General features: G+C 37.8%; 1 protein-coding gene across 11 annotated transcripts in view; it reads right to left on the bottom strand.

Moving 5' to 3' along the window:
• NUMB (NUMB endocytic adaptor protein) overlaps positions 1-14,162 on the bottom strand; it is a 200,987-nt gene that overhangs the window by 117,104 nt on the left and 69,721 nt on the right. The gene's annotated exons all lie outside the window — the stretch shown is intronic.

Genomic DNA, 14,162 nt, shown 5'->3' with positions numbered 1-14,162 from the left:
ACAAGTCAAATGCCTGAGAGGTAAAAGACTGAATCTGTGAAATATAAAATACTATATAGACACAAAGAAAGAGACGAACAGAACAGGCACTGTTGTTTGCTGACAACTCATACAAATTCCATTCCGTACATATCCTTTCTAAGACTGGTAGTATTCAGGGGCACCTGGGTGGCTCAGTCCGTTGGGCGTCCGACTTCAGCTTAGGTCATGATCTCACAGCTTGTGAGCTGGAGCCCTGCACCAGGCTGTGCTCCTGTGCTGACAGCTCAGAGTCTGAGCCTGCTTTAGATTTTGTCTCCATCTCTCTCTGTCCCTCTCCCACTCATGCTCTGTCTCTCTCTCTCAAATATAAATAAACATTAAAAAAAAAAAAAAAAAGACTGATAGTATTCAAGGGGCCCAAAACGTGAATAGCTGTATCGACAAGGAGTGATTCCTAGCTATGGTAGGAAGAAATTTTTGTAAGAAAAAGACAAAGAAAGAGGCATGTCATCAAAGCAGGGTATTAGTATATTACTACTAAGGAATGATTATTTCATTTATAACTAGCATTTTATGGGTCAAACAAGTTTAATTGTCGCTATTGCTGCCTTTAGAATCTCAATAAAATAATTTTACAATAAACACATTTCTATTAATGTCTGCATTTACCAATAAATCATCTGTAACATTATCTATTTGTGATAAAGTTAGTTGTTTCTTTGAAGGGGGAAGTTTTAGTAATACAATATAAAAACCTGTTTTTAAAGGAATGATAGGAATAATATTTTACAAAAGCCCTATAGGATAATTTTGTTAAACAGCTCATCAATAATATTATCAAGGTGAGTTTTTATGAATGTCACCAGTCTAATAGCAAGAATTATACTAAGTATTAAAATAACTTATTACATAAATAATTATTAAAATGATTGTTCATTGTAGCTCAAAGATTTATTTATTTTTTAATGTTTATGCATTTATTTTGAGAGAGAAAAAGAGAATGGGTGGAGGAGGGACAGAGAGAGACTGGGACAGAGGATCTGAAGCAAGCTCTGTGTTGACAGCAGAGAGCCTGATGTGGGTGGGGCTCAAACTCAGGAACTGTGAGCAATGACCTGAACTGAACTTGGACACTTCAATGACTGAGCCACCCAGGCGCCCCTAGCTCAAAGATTTAATACAGAACGTCCATTCCCTAATATATTCCCTTTTAACAAATAATTGCAAAAACATCAACAGACACATGAAAAGATGCTCATCATCAATAATCATCAGGGAAATGCAAATCAAAACTACAATGACAATTCACATCATCTTCATCAATGACTAAAACCAACAACACAAGAACAGGTGTTGGCAAGGATATAGAGAAAAAGGAACACTCATGCACTGCTGGTGGGAATGCAAACTGCTGTAGTCATTGGAAAACAGTAGGCAGGTTCCTCAAAAATTTTAAAGTAGAAGTACCCTATGATCCAGCAATTGCACTAGTAGGTACTTACCCAAAGAATACAAGAACACTAATTTAAAGGGATACATGTGCCCCTATGTTTATAGCAGCATTATTTTTAATAGCCAAGATATGGAAGCAGCCCAAGTGTCCATCAACTGATGAACAAAGAAGATGTGGTAAATATATACAGTGGAATATTAGCCATAAAAAATGAAATCTTGCCATTTGCAACAACATGGATGGAGCTAGAGAGTATTATGCTGAGTGAAATCAGAGAAAGACAAGCGCCATATGATTTCACTCATATGTGGAATTTAAGAATCAAAACAAATGAGCAAAGGGGAAGAGAGACAGAGACATAAACCAAGAAAAAGACTCTTAATTATAGAAAACAAACTGATGGTTAACAGAAGGGAGGTTGGGGGGTGGGGGATAGGTGAAATAGGTGATGGGGATTGAGGAGGAGTGCACTTGTGATGAGCACTGCATTTTGTATGGAATTGTACCACTAAATTGTACATCTGAAACTAATATTACACTGTATGTTAACTGGAATTTAAATTAAAACTTTAAAAAACTAAACAAAAAATAATTCCAAAAATAGCCTTCAAATTTTCTTAATAAATTTATAAAGGTTTTTGTCTGGAATATGGCAATCTGTTTTCACAAAGCACCCTTTTTAAAGAAAACTTATTAGTTAAATAGGAAATCCTTAGGAAATCCTTTAAAAACCTATTGTAAACATATCAAAGGAAATGAATATAGGAAAATAAGGTGCTTGAGGTAACTTGGCCATTACAGAACTCCAAACAAAAATTCAAGTCCTTCTGCTCTGTATCTTAACAATTTGTAATTTTTCAACTTGATAAGCATTTCCTTCACTACTTTACTTTCTCTAAGTGATGAGAATAATTTTTGTCCTTTTTGTGACTCTATTAATAACCAATAAAATCAAGTTGTTCAATCACAACTCACAAATATGAAAAATTGTGACTTAGGAATTTTTAGGTAGCTTTTTGTTTTATATAGCTTGCAAATACCACTGATTATTTACATTTCCCTCATTTGCTTTGTCATTCTTTCACACTTTTTTTTTCCTGAACCATGTGAGTACCATTTTAGCACTCAATGTTTCTTTTTTTATTATTAAATGTAATTTATTGTCAAATTGGTTTCCATACAACACCCAGTGCTCATCCCAACAGTTGCCCTCCTCAAGGCCTATCACCCACTTTCCCTTCTCCCCCACCCCCCCATCAACCCTCTGTTCTCAGTATTTAAGAGTCTCTTAAGGTTTGCCTCCCTCCTTCTCTGTAACTATTTTTTTCCCCTTTCCCTCCCCCATGGTCTTCTGTTAGGTTTCTCAGGATCCACATATGAGCAGCACTCAATGTTTCTATGTATTTTCCCAGGAAGACAGATATGCACTTAGATAACCACAGTGTAGCAAATCAGAGCAGTATTGTATCAATGTTAAAATTTCTGTTACATAATTACACTCCATGTTCAAATGTTTCCAACTGCCTTAAAAATGTCCTTTAAAGCTACTGATTTCCCCAGTCCAAAATCCAATTCAGGACTGTGCATTACATTTAGTGGTAATGTCTCTATAGAAACTTACCATCTGAACAGTTCCTTAGTCTGTCTTTTAAAACTAATATTTTAAAAGAATATAGACTAGTTATCTTGCAGAATGTCCCTCAATCATGTTTGTCTGATGGTCTCTCATGTTTAAATTCAGGGTATGCATTTTTTACAGGAATGTCACAAAGTAATGTTGGGTCCTTCACGCACATATCAAAAACTCCAAGAGGCTAGTGGGTTCTATTATCAGTGATACTAACTTTGATCATTTGGTAAAAGAGTCTCCTGCCAAGTTTCTCTACTGTAAAGTTACTAATTTTCTCTTTGTAATAAGTTAATATTTTGTAAGGAACTATCTTGAGGCTATGTAAATATCACGTTCCTTACCAAACTTTCACCTAATAGTTTTGGTACTTGTAAATTATTCTTGCGTGAAAGTACTATTTAAATTGTTCTGAAATAGTCATTTTTTTTTCTTTTTTTAATGTTTATTTATTTTTGAGAGAGAGAGAGAAAGAGAAAGAGCATGAACAGGAGAAGGGTAGAGAGAGACAGAGACACAGAATCCAAAGCAGGATCCAGGCTGTGAGCTGTCAGCACAGAGCCCAACGTGGGGCTCAAACTCACAAACTGTGAGATCATTACCTGAGCTGAAGTCGGACACTTAACTAAGCCACCCAGGTGCCCCTAATCTTTCTCAGTTGTGCTAAGTCGTATCACTCACATCTTAAACTCAGTCTGAATCTAAGTACAAAACTGCATAATAATAACAGGTATCATTTAATCAGATCTTACTATGTGTAAGCTAGTTCCTACCCTTCCCCTATGATCATCTGTTAAGTTTCTCAAATTCCACATGTGAGTGAAATCATGTGATATGTCTTTCTCTGACTGACTTATTTGCTTGGCATAATACACTCTAGTTCCATCCACATTGTTGGAAATGGCAAGATATCATTATTTTTCATTGCCAAGTAGTATTCCATTGTGTGTATATATACCACATCTTCTTGATCCATTCATCACTTCATGGACATTTGGGCTCTTTCCATAATTTAGCTATTATTGATAGCACTGCTATAAACATTGGGGTGCATGTGCCCCTTCAAATCAACACTCCTGTATCCTTTGAATAAATTCCTAGTAGTGTCATAGCTGGGTTGTAGGGTAATTCTATTTTTAATTTTTTGAGGAACCTCCACACTGTTTTCCAGAGTGGCTGCATCAGTTTGCATTCCCACCAACAGTACAAGAGGGTTCCCCTTTATCCACTTCCTCACCAACATGTGTTGTTGCCTGAGTTGTTAATTTTAGCCACTCTGACCAGTGTGAGGTGGTATCTCACTGTGGTTTTGATCTGTATTTACCTAATGGTGAGTGATTTTGAGCAGACTTTCATGTGTCTGTTTGCCACCTGGATGTCTTCTTTGGAAAAGTGTCTACGGGCACCTGGGTAGCTCAGTCAGTTAAGTGTCTGACTTCGGTTCAAGTAATGATCTCACAGTTCATGGGTTCAAATCCCACATCGGGTTCTGTGCTGACAGCTCAGAGCCTGGAGCATGCTTCAGATTCTGGGTCTCCCTCTCTCTCTGCCCCTCCCCCACTTGTACCCGGTCTCTCTCAAAAAAAAAAAAAAAAAAAACTGAATACGGGGCACCTGGGTGGCTCAGTTGTTTAAGCATCTGACTTCGGCTCAGGTCATGATCTCCTGGTTTGTGAATTCGAGCCCCTCAGTGGGCTCTATGCTGACAGCTCAGAGCCTGGAGCCCACTTAAGATTCTGTATCTCCCCCTCTCTGCCCCTCCCCTGCTCATGCTCTGTCTCTCTCTCTCTCAATAATAAATAAATGTAAAAAAATATATATTTTAAAAATGAACACATACTAAAAAAATTAAAAAAGGAAAAGTCTATTCATGTCTTCTGCTCATTTCTTCACTGGATTATTTGTCTTTTGAGTATTGAGTTTGGTAAATTCTTTATAGATTTTTGATACTAACCCTTTATCCGATATGCCATTGCAAATATCTTCTCCCATTCTTTAGGCTGCCTTTTAGTTTTGTTGTTTCCTTTGCTGTGCAGAAGCTTTTTATTGTGATCAGGTCCCAAAAGTTCATTTTTGCTTTTATTTTCCTTGCCTTCGGAGAGAGACATGTCAAGTAAGAACCTGCTGTGGCCAAGGTCAAAGGGGTTGCTGCCTGTTTTCTCATGTAGGAATTTGATGGTTTCCTGTCTCACATGTAGGTCTTTTATTCATTTTGAATTTATTTTTGTGTATGGTGTAAGAAAGTGGTCCAGTTTCATTCTTCTACATGTTGCTGACCAGTTCTTCTAACACCATTTGCTAAAGAGAGTGTCTTTTCTCCATTGGATACTCTTTCTTGCTTTGTGGAAGATTGGTTGGCCATATACTTGTGGGTCCATTTGTGGGTGCCATTGATCTATGTATCTGTTTTTGTGTCAATACCACACTGTCTTGACGATTACAACTTTCTAATACAGGCTAGAGTCCAGGATTGTGATGCCTCCAGCTTTGTTTTTTTTCCCCCAACATTACTTTGGTTATTCGGGGTCTTTGGTGGTTCCATTCAAATTTTAGGATTGTTTGTTCTAGCTCTGTGAAGAATGCTGGTGTTATTTTGATTGGGACTGAATTGAATGTGAGGATTGCTCTGGGTAGTATTGACATTTTAACAATATCTGTTCTCCCAATCCATGAGCATGGAATGTTTTTTTCCATGTCTTTGTGTCTTCTTCAATTTCTTTGATAAGCTTTCTATACTTTTCAGAGATCTTCTACCTCTTTGGTTAGGTTTATTCCTAGGCATTTTACGTTTTTTGATGCAATTGTAAATGGGATCGATTCTGTGATCTCTCTTTCTGTTGCTTCATTATTGGTATATAGAAATGTGACCGATTTCTGTACATTGGTTTTATATCCTGAGACTTTGCTGAATTCCTGCATCAGCTCTGGCAGTTTTTTGGTGGAGTCTTTGGATTTTCCATGTAGAATATCATGTCATTTGCAAAAAGTGAAAGTTTAACTTCTTCTTTGCCAATGTGTATGCCTTTTATTTTGTTCTGTTGTCTGACTGCTAATGCGAGGACTTCTAACACTATGTTAAACAACAGTGGTGAGAGCGGACATCCCTGTCATGTTCCTGATCTGAGGGGGAAAGCTCTCAGTTTTTCCCCATTGAGGATGATACTAGATGTAGGCCTTTCATATATGGTTTTTATGATGTTAAAATATGTTCCTTCTATCCTGACTTTCTTAAGGGTTTTTTTATTAAGGAAGGATGCTGTATTTTGTCAAATGCTTTTTCTCCATCTATTGACAGGATCATATGGTTCTTATCCTTTCTTCTATTAATGTGACGTATCACGTTGACTGATTTGCAAATATTGAACCAGCCCTGCAGTCCAGGAATGAATCCCACTTGATCATGGTGAGTAATTCTTTTTATATACTGTTGAATTCGATTTGCTAGTACCTTGTCGAGAATTTCTGCATCCAGGTTCATCAGAGATACTGGCCTCTAATTCTCCTTTTTAGTAGAGTCTTTGTCTGGTTTGGGAATCAAGGTAAGGTTGGCTTCAAGCTTTTCTTCTGTTTCTGTTTTTTTGGAAGAGTTTGAGGAAAATAGGTATTAACTCTGCTCTGCTATAAATGTCTGGTAGAATTCCTCTGGGAAGCCATTTGGTCCAGGACTATTATTTGTTAGAAGATTTTTGATAACTGATTCAATTTCTTTGCTGGTTATGGGTCTGTTCTATTTCTTCCTGTTTGAGTTTTGGTAGTGTGTGAGTGTCTAGGAATTGGTCCATCTCTTCCAGATTGTCCAGTTGGTTGACATATAATTTTTGAGAGTACTCTCTAATGATCTGTTTTTCTGTGGTGTTGGTTGTGATCTCTCCTCTTTCACTCATGACTTTACTCCGGTCCTATTTGGTACCATTTGGGTCCTCTCCCTTTTCTTTTTGAGACATATGGCCAGGGGTTTATCAATTTTGTTTATTCTTTCAAAAAACCAGCTCTTAGATTCATTGCTCTGTTCGACTGTTTTTTTGGATTTTATATTGCTTATTCCTGCTCTAATCTTTATTATTTCTCCTCTTCTGCTAGCTTTGGGCTTTTTCTGCTGCTGCCTTTCTAGCTACTTTAGGTGTAAGGTTAGGTTGTATATGGGACCTTTCTTGCTTCTTGAGATAGCCCTGAATTGCAGTGTATTTTCACCTTGGGACTGCCTTTGCTGCATCCCAAAGGATTTAGACTATCTTGTTTTCATTTTCATTTGCTTCCATATATTTTTTTTTTAGTTGTTCTGTAATTTCCTGGTTGACCCATTCATTCTTTAGGTGGATATTCCTTAACCTCCATGCATTTGGGGACTTTCCAGGGTTTTTCTTGTGATTGATTTCAAGTTTCACAGCATTGTGATCTCAAAATATGCATGGTATGATCTCAATCTTATTATACTTATTGAGGGCTATTTTGTGACCCAGTATGTGATCTACTTCGGAGAATGTTCTATGTGCACTCGAGAAGAATGTATATTCTGCTGCTTTAAGATGAGAAGTTCTAAATATATCTGTTAAGTCCATCTAATCCAATGTGTCATTCAGAGCCATAGTTTCCTTACTGATTTTCTGCCTAGATGATCTGTCCATTGCTATAAGTGGAGTATTAAAGTTCCCTATAATTACAGTATTATTATCTATACAGGTGTTTATGTTTGTGACTAACTGATTTATATATTTGGGCACTTTCATATTGGGGGCATAAACATTTACAACTGTTAGCTCTTCTTGATGAATAGACCCCGTAATAATGATATAATGCCCTTCATCTCTTGTTACGGTCTTTGTTTTAAAATCTAGTTTGTCTGATAGAAGTATGGCTACTCCAGCTTTCTTTGGCCGTCCAATAGCATGATAGATGGTTTTCTATCCCCTCACTTTCAATCTGCAGGTGTCCTTAGGTCTGAAATGAGTCTCTTGTAGACAGCACATAGATGGATCTTGGGTTTTTATCCATTTTGATACCCTATGTCTTTTGATTGGGGCATTTAGTCCATTTATATTCAGAGTGATTACTGAAAGATATGGATTTAGTGCCATTGTGTTAGCTGTAGGTCTCATGTTTGTGGTGATGTCTCTGGTCCTTTGTAGTCATTGCTGCTTTCCATTATCAGAATACCCTTTAGGATCTCCTGCAGGACTGGTTTAGTGGGCATGAACTCCTTTAGTTTTTGTTTGTCTGGGAAAGCCTTGATTTCTCTTTCTATTCTGAATGACAGCCTTGCTGGATAAAGGATTCTTGGCTGCATATTTTTCTTATTCAACACAGTGAATATTTCCTGCCACTCCCTTCTGACCTGCCAAGTTTCAGTGGACAGTTTGCTACTACCCTTATGTGTCTACCCTTGTTGGTTAAGGCCCGTTTGTCGCTAGCTGCTTTCAGCTCTCTTTATCTTTGTATTTTGCCAGTTTCACTATATGTCATGGTGTTGACCTGTTTTTGATATTGAAGGGAGTTCTCTGTGCCTCGTGGACTTGGATGTCTGTTTCCTTCCTCAGATTAGGGGAGTTCTCAGCTATAATCTGTTCAAATAAACCTTGTTCCCCTTTCTCTCCCTCTTCTTCTGGAACTCCTATATATGGGTATTATTTTCGTTTCATGGAATCACCAGCTCTCTAATTATCCCCTCATGATCCAGTAATTTTCATTCCCTCTATTTTTCAGCTTCATCATTTTCCATAATTTTATCTTCTATTTCACCTATTCTCTCCTCTGCATCCTCCATCCTCGCTGTCCTTGTATCTAGTTTATTTTGCATCTTATTTGTAGCATTAAAAAAATTTTTTTTAATGTTTATTTATTTTTGAGAGACAGAGTGTGAGTGGGGGAGGAGCAGAGAGAGAGGGAGACATAATATCCAAAGCAGGCTCCAGGCTCTGAGCTGTCAGCACAGAGCCCGACGTGGGTCTCGAACTCACCAACAGTGAGATCATGACCTGAGCCGAAGTTGGACGCTTACCGATTGGGCCACCCAGGCACCCCTGTAGCATTTCTTAATTCACCATACTTCGTAGGTCTTTGATCTCTGCAGCAAGATTCTCTGCTGTCTTCTACGTTTTCGAGCCCAGCTATTAGTCTTATGACTGTTATTCTAAATTCTTAGTCAGATATGTTGTTTATATCTGTTTTGAGCAATTCTCTGTCATTTCTTCCTGGATTTTCTTTTGAGGAGAATTCTTCTGTTTCATGATTTTGGCTAGGTTTCTGTCCTTTATGTGTTTTAATAGCTTGTAATGTGTCCTGCACCTGTGAGTACTACTATATTAAAAAGGGATCATACACTGTCCAGGGCCTGGCACTTCAGGAAGTGTTTTTGGAGTGTGTTGCCTGCATTCTGTTGTTGCACATTTGGCTGCTCTATCCCACTGTTCAGTCCTCTGCAAAGCTCCTCCTTGCCTGTCATGGTAGAGTGTCTGGACCTTCCATCAGGTGTGCTTTGATTTGTTAGTTGAGATCCTGCCGAGCTGTCTCCTCTACCTGTGGAGATCCTTCTGCCACTCTGCAGATTAATTTCCTGGGTGTTCCAAGTGATCTGACCTCAATACAGCTGTGTTTGACGGTGAGAGAAATCCTGGTCACCCTATTTCTCCATCATCTTAACTCCTCTCCACACTTTCTCTCTACACTGGGCACCCCACTCTTCTGCACTCCAGCAGCAGCAGTGACAGGGGTGGGGTTTCTGGGAGTGGAAAATCTCACTAGGTTATATTTGAGCAGACAGATCTGAAGATACTGAGTAGTAAGAGGGAAAACCCAAGTACACAGGTGAGAGAGAGCATTCTGGGTCAAAGGAACACCAAGTGCCCAATTCCTGAGGCAGAACTATGCCCAGTGTGTTTGAGGAATAGAAAGGAGATAATGTAGCTATATAGCTTTCTTAGTAAAGGGAGAATGGGAAACGAGGTCAGAAAGGAAGCCAAGTTCTTCATATGGTTTCACAGGATACTATGAGGGGAGAAATCAGGAGTTTGGTTGTTAAGCCCAATAAAATGTAAAAGTTTATGAATAAGATAGCTATATGTCAAATTAACTTTTGAAAATGGCTAGCTCCAAGTCTATCACACGTAATATTCATCATTAAACAGTCCTAATTACTCCAAGTCTGGAAGCAGTATCTCCTTCCTCTGAATCACTGCTTTTCCAAAAACTTCTTGTAGCATTTACTACATTTTACATATTATAACTATTGGTGTAGATCATGTCCTATAGAATTTAAGCACCTTGAGAGTAGAATTCATAGTTTATAGTTGTTTAATAGTAATAAAGGGCCACTGTTGGGATGCCTGGGTGGCTTAGTTAAGCATCCAACTCTTGATTTCAGCTCAAGTCATGATCCCAGGGTTGTGGGATCAAGCCCCATGTTGGACTCTGCTCTGAGCATGGAGCCTGCTTAAGATTCTCTCTCTCCCGCTGGCCCCCTTCCCTGCTTGCACTCTCTAACAAAGGAAAGAAAGAAAGAAAGAAAGAAAAGAAAAGAAAAGAAAAAGAAAAAAAAGAAAGAAAGAAAAAGAAAAAGGGCCACCACTTACTGAGGATATTTATCAGTCAGCTCATTTAATCCTATTATCACTTCCATTAGTATTTAGCACATCAGGAAATTGAGGTTTAGAGATATTAAATATCTGATGCAAAACTACATAGATAATTAGTAGGGTAACATTTTAACTCAGGTTTGTCTGACTCTAGAGCCAATGTTCCATGTTGTCTTTAATCAACTTCAGCATCTAATTTAGAACCTTGTTTTCAAAAGGCACCTAATATATTTGTACCAAATAAATAACTAAAATAAATAATTCTGTTTAGGGACAGAAGATGAATTAGAGTCAGACCAATGATCAGATCAGAATTGGAAAAAGCAGGGGAAAAAAGATAAAATCCTTAATAAGGCTTGTAAAAAGTTTGGCATAACTTTGGGCTTGCCCATTGGTCCAACTACACCTGTCCTTTGATATCTTAAACCCGCCATGCTTCCTTTCACCATAAGGTCTCTCTAATTGATAGTTTTAACAATTGCTTACTTTTCCCTAAGTTAATTCTACTCATTCTTTTTTTAATTTTTATTATTTTTGAGAGAGAGAGAGAGAGAGAGAGAGAGAGAGAGAGAATGAATATGAGCCAGAGAGGGGCAGAGAGAGAGAGGGAGACACAGGATCTGAAGCAGGCTCCAGGCTCTGAGCTGTCAACACAGATCCTCATGCAGGGCCTGAGCTCACGAACCAGGAGATCATGACCTGAGCTGAAGTTGAGACACTTAACCAACCGAGCCACCCAGCTGCCCCCAATTCTACTCATTCTTCAGAGCTCTGTTCAGATATCACTTCCTCAAAGTAACTGTCCTTGACCACTGCCTCTCTCACCTGAACTAAATCTCTATAATAAGCAAGTAACATCCTGCTTCTCTTTTACACTTTATCACAATATAAATAAATGTGTACTTAATACGTCTCTTCTCTGCAAGAATAAAAACAGCATGAGGGCAGGATCCTCATCTGTCAAGTTCACTGCAAATGATTAAATGCTTAAAATTGTTTATAATATTGCTTTATTATTATAAGTTATTACTTAGGAAATGATTTAATAAGAGGCACCTCTTACAAATTATTATAGAGTAGACTGTGTCTGATCAATTCTCCTGGCAACAAAATCTATAAAAACAGGATTTAAAAACAAAAAAATATACACAGAAAGCAGATTAGATATGAGAAGCCAAAATACCAAAGGAAAAGAAAAGGCAGAGCTAAGTCTGACATTCACTACTTTTTCCTCCTGAGGCAACTAGCTGCATACTAGACCTTTTGGCCGTCTCACAGGACTGCAGAGACAGAAATTAGAGCTCAGGGCTTATCAAGACAGGTAGGATTTGAGGGGCTGAGATTCCACATAAAAGGCAACCACAGAAAAATGAATCTGGAAATTCTGTACCGCATTTGCCCTTAGGGTATTTACTGAATCCTAACCTGTGCATGGAGCAAGAGGGCGGGGGGGGGGGGGGTGGCTATTTTAAAGCCAAAAAGGTAAGCAGAACTTCTGGTAGGTTCACAGTGCTGGGAAAAGAAAAATTACAGTTCAGGGCCTGCCAAGAAGGACAGCCTCTGGCAAATACCCCAGGATTCCATTTGATACCTCTGAAGGACAACACTCTTCAGAGTAAGGGAAAACTGGATTTAAACCAGCTCTTAAGAAGTCTAAAACAAAGCCTCAAGTCATCTCAAGCCTGTATTGGATCAAGGTCATTTGCTCCCACTTTTAAATATCACTACAAGAAAATTAAATCCTTTCTAGAGAACAGTATCATCATTAAAACCCTCTATAATTTTTTATACACAATATCTGACATTCATTTTAAAAATTACCAGAAATGCTAGGAGACAAGACCAAATGACTGAAAGACAAGAGAAAAAGCAGGCAATAAAAAAAAAGACCAAATGGTGATCCAAATATCTTAAATCACCAGACACCAATTTTAAAAGAACTGTGATTAATATGTTCAGGAAAATAGATGAGAATTTCACCAGAGACTTGGAATCTATACAGACAAATAAAAAATCATAAAACTGAAATTCTGAAACTAAAAAATAAATATAAAATTAATTAAAAAAACATGCTTATAACAGATTTGACACTAAATAAATTAGAAAACAGATCAATAGAAAATATCCACATGAAGGACAAAAAAAAAAAAAAAACAGATGGAAAAACAAGAAAAGCACATGAGAGGCATATAGGCTACAGAGAAAGATAGAACATACAGTTCTGCAGAATCCCAGAAGTAGTGAATGTGACTGGGGCAGAAACAATATCTTAAAAATATTCCAAACCTGACAAAACACACAAAAGCTACAGATTCAAAGGGGTCTATGGAATCCAAGCAACTTAAATACAAAGAAACCCACCTGGAAGAATTATTTAAAACTGAAGAAGGGCACCTGTGTGGATCAGTTGGTTAAGCATCCAACTTTTGATTTAGGCTGAGGTCATGATTTCATGGTTTGTGAGATCAAGCCCTGCGTTGGGCTCTGTGCTGACAGCATGGAGCCTGCTTGGGATTCTCTCTCTCCTTGTCTCTCTGCTTCTATTTTTCCCTCAAAAATATATAAATAAACTTTTAAAAATGATAAATTAAAAAAAAAAAAACAACTAATGGAAACCAAAGACACTGCTTCCCTAACAACAACAAAAAGTGGAATCAGAAGACAATAGGATATATTTAAAATACTGAAAGAAAATAACTGCCAAGCTGGAATTCTGTGCCCAATAAAAATACCCTTCAAAAAGCCTCCAAATTTATCCTATGAAGCCAGCATTACTCTGATACCAAAACCAGATAGACACTACAGAAAAAGAGAACTACAGACCAATATCTCTAATGCACATAGATGCAGTAATCCTCAACAAAATATTAGCAAACCGAATCCAACAATACATTAAAAAAAATCTTTCACCACAATCACACAATCGAGTGGGATTTGTTCCTGGGATGCAAGGGTGGTTCAGTATTCACAACTCAATCAACGTGATACATCACATCAACAAGAGAAAGGAGAAAAACCATGATCATTTCAGTAGATGCAGAGAAAGCATGTAACAACGTACAACATCCATTCATGATAAAGACCCTCAACAAAGCAGGTTTAGAAGGAACATACCTCAGCATAAAAAAGGCCATGTAAGGAAAAACCCAGAGCTAGCATCATACTCAACAGTGAAAAACTGAGAGCCTTTCCCCTAAGATCAGGAACAAGACCAGGATATCCACTCTCACAACTTTTATTCAACATAGCCCTGGAAGTCCTAGTCAGAGCAATGAGACAAGAAGAAGAAATAAAAGGTAAGGAAGATTGGTAAGGAAGAAGTAAAAAATTTCACTATTTGCAGATGACATGATTCTACATATAGAAAGCCCCAACGATTCCACCAAAAAGCTACTAGAACTGATAAATTAATTCAGTAAGGTCATGGGATACAAAATCAGTATACAGAAATCCTTTGCATTTCTAGACACTAATAATGCAGTAGCAGAAAGAGAGACTGAGAAAACAATCCCATTTACAACTGCACCAAAAA

Source organism: Panthera uncia (genome assembly GCF_023721935.1).
Source record: "Panthera uncia isolate 11264 chromosome B3 unlocalized genomic scaffold, Puncia_PCG_1.0 HiC_scaffold_1, whole genome shotgun sequence".
NCBI lineage: Eukaryota > Metazoa > Chordata > Mammalia > Carnivora > Felidae > Panthera > Panthera uncia.
Note: the sequence above shows the minus strand (reverse complement) of the source record. Positions and strands in the feature narration are given on the sequence as shown.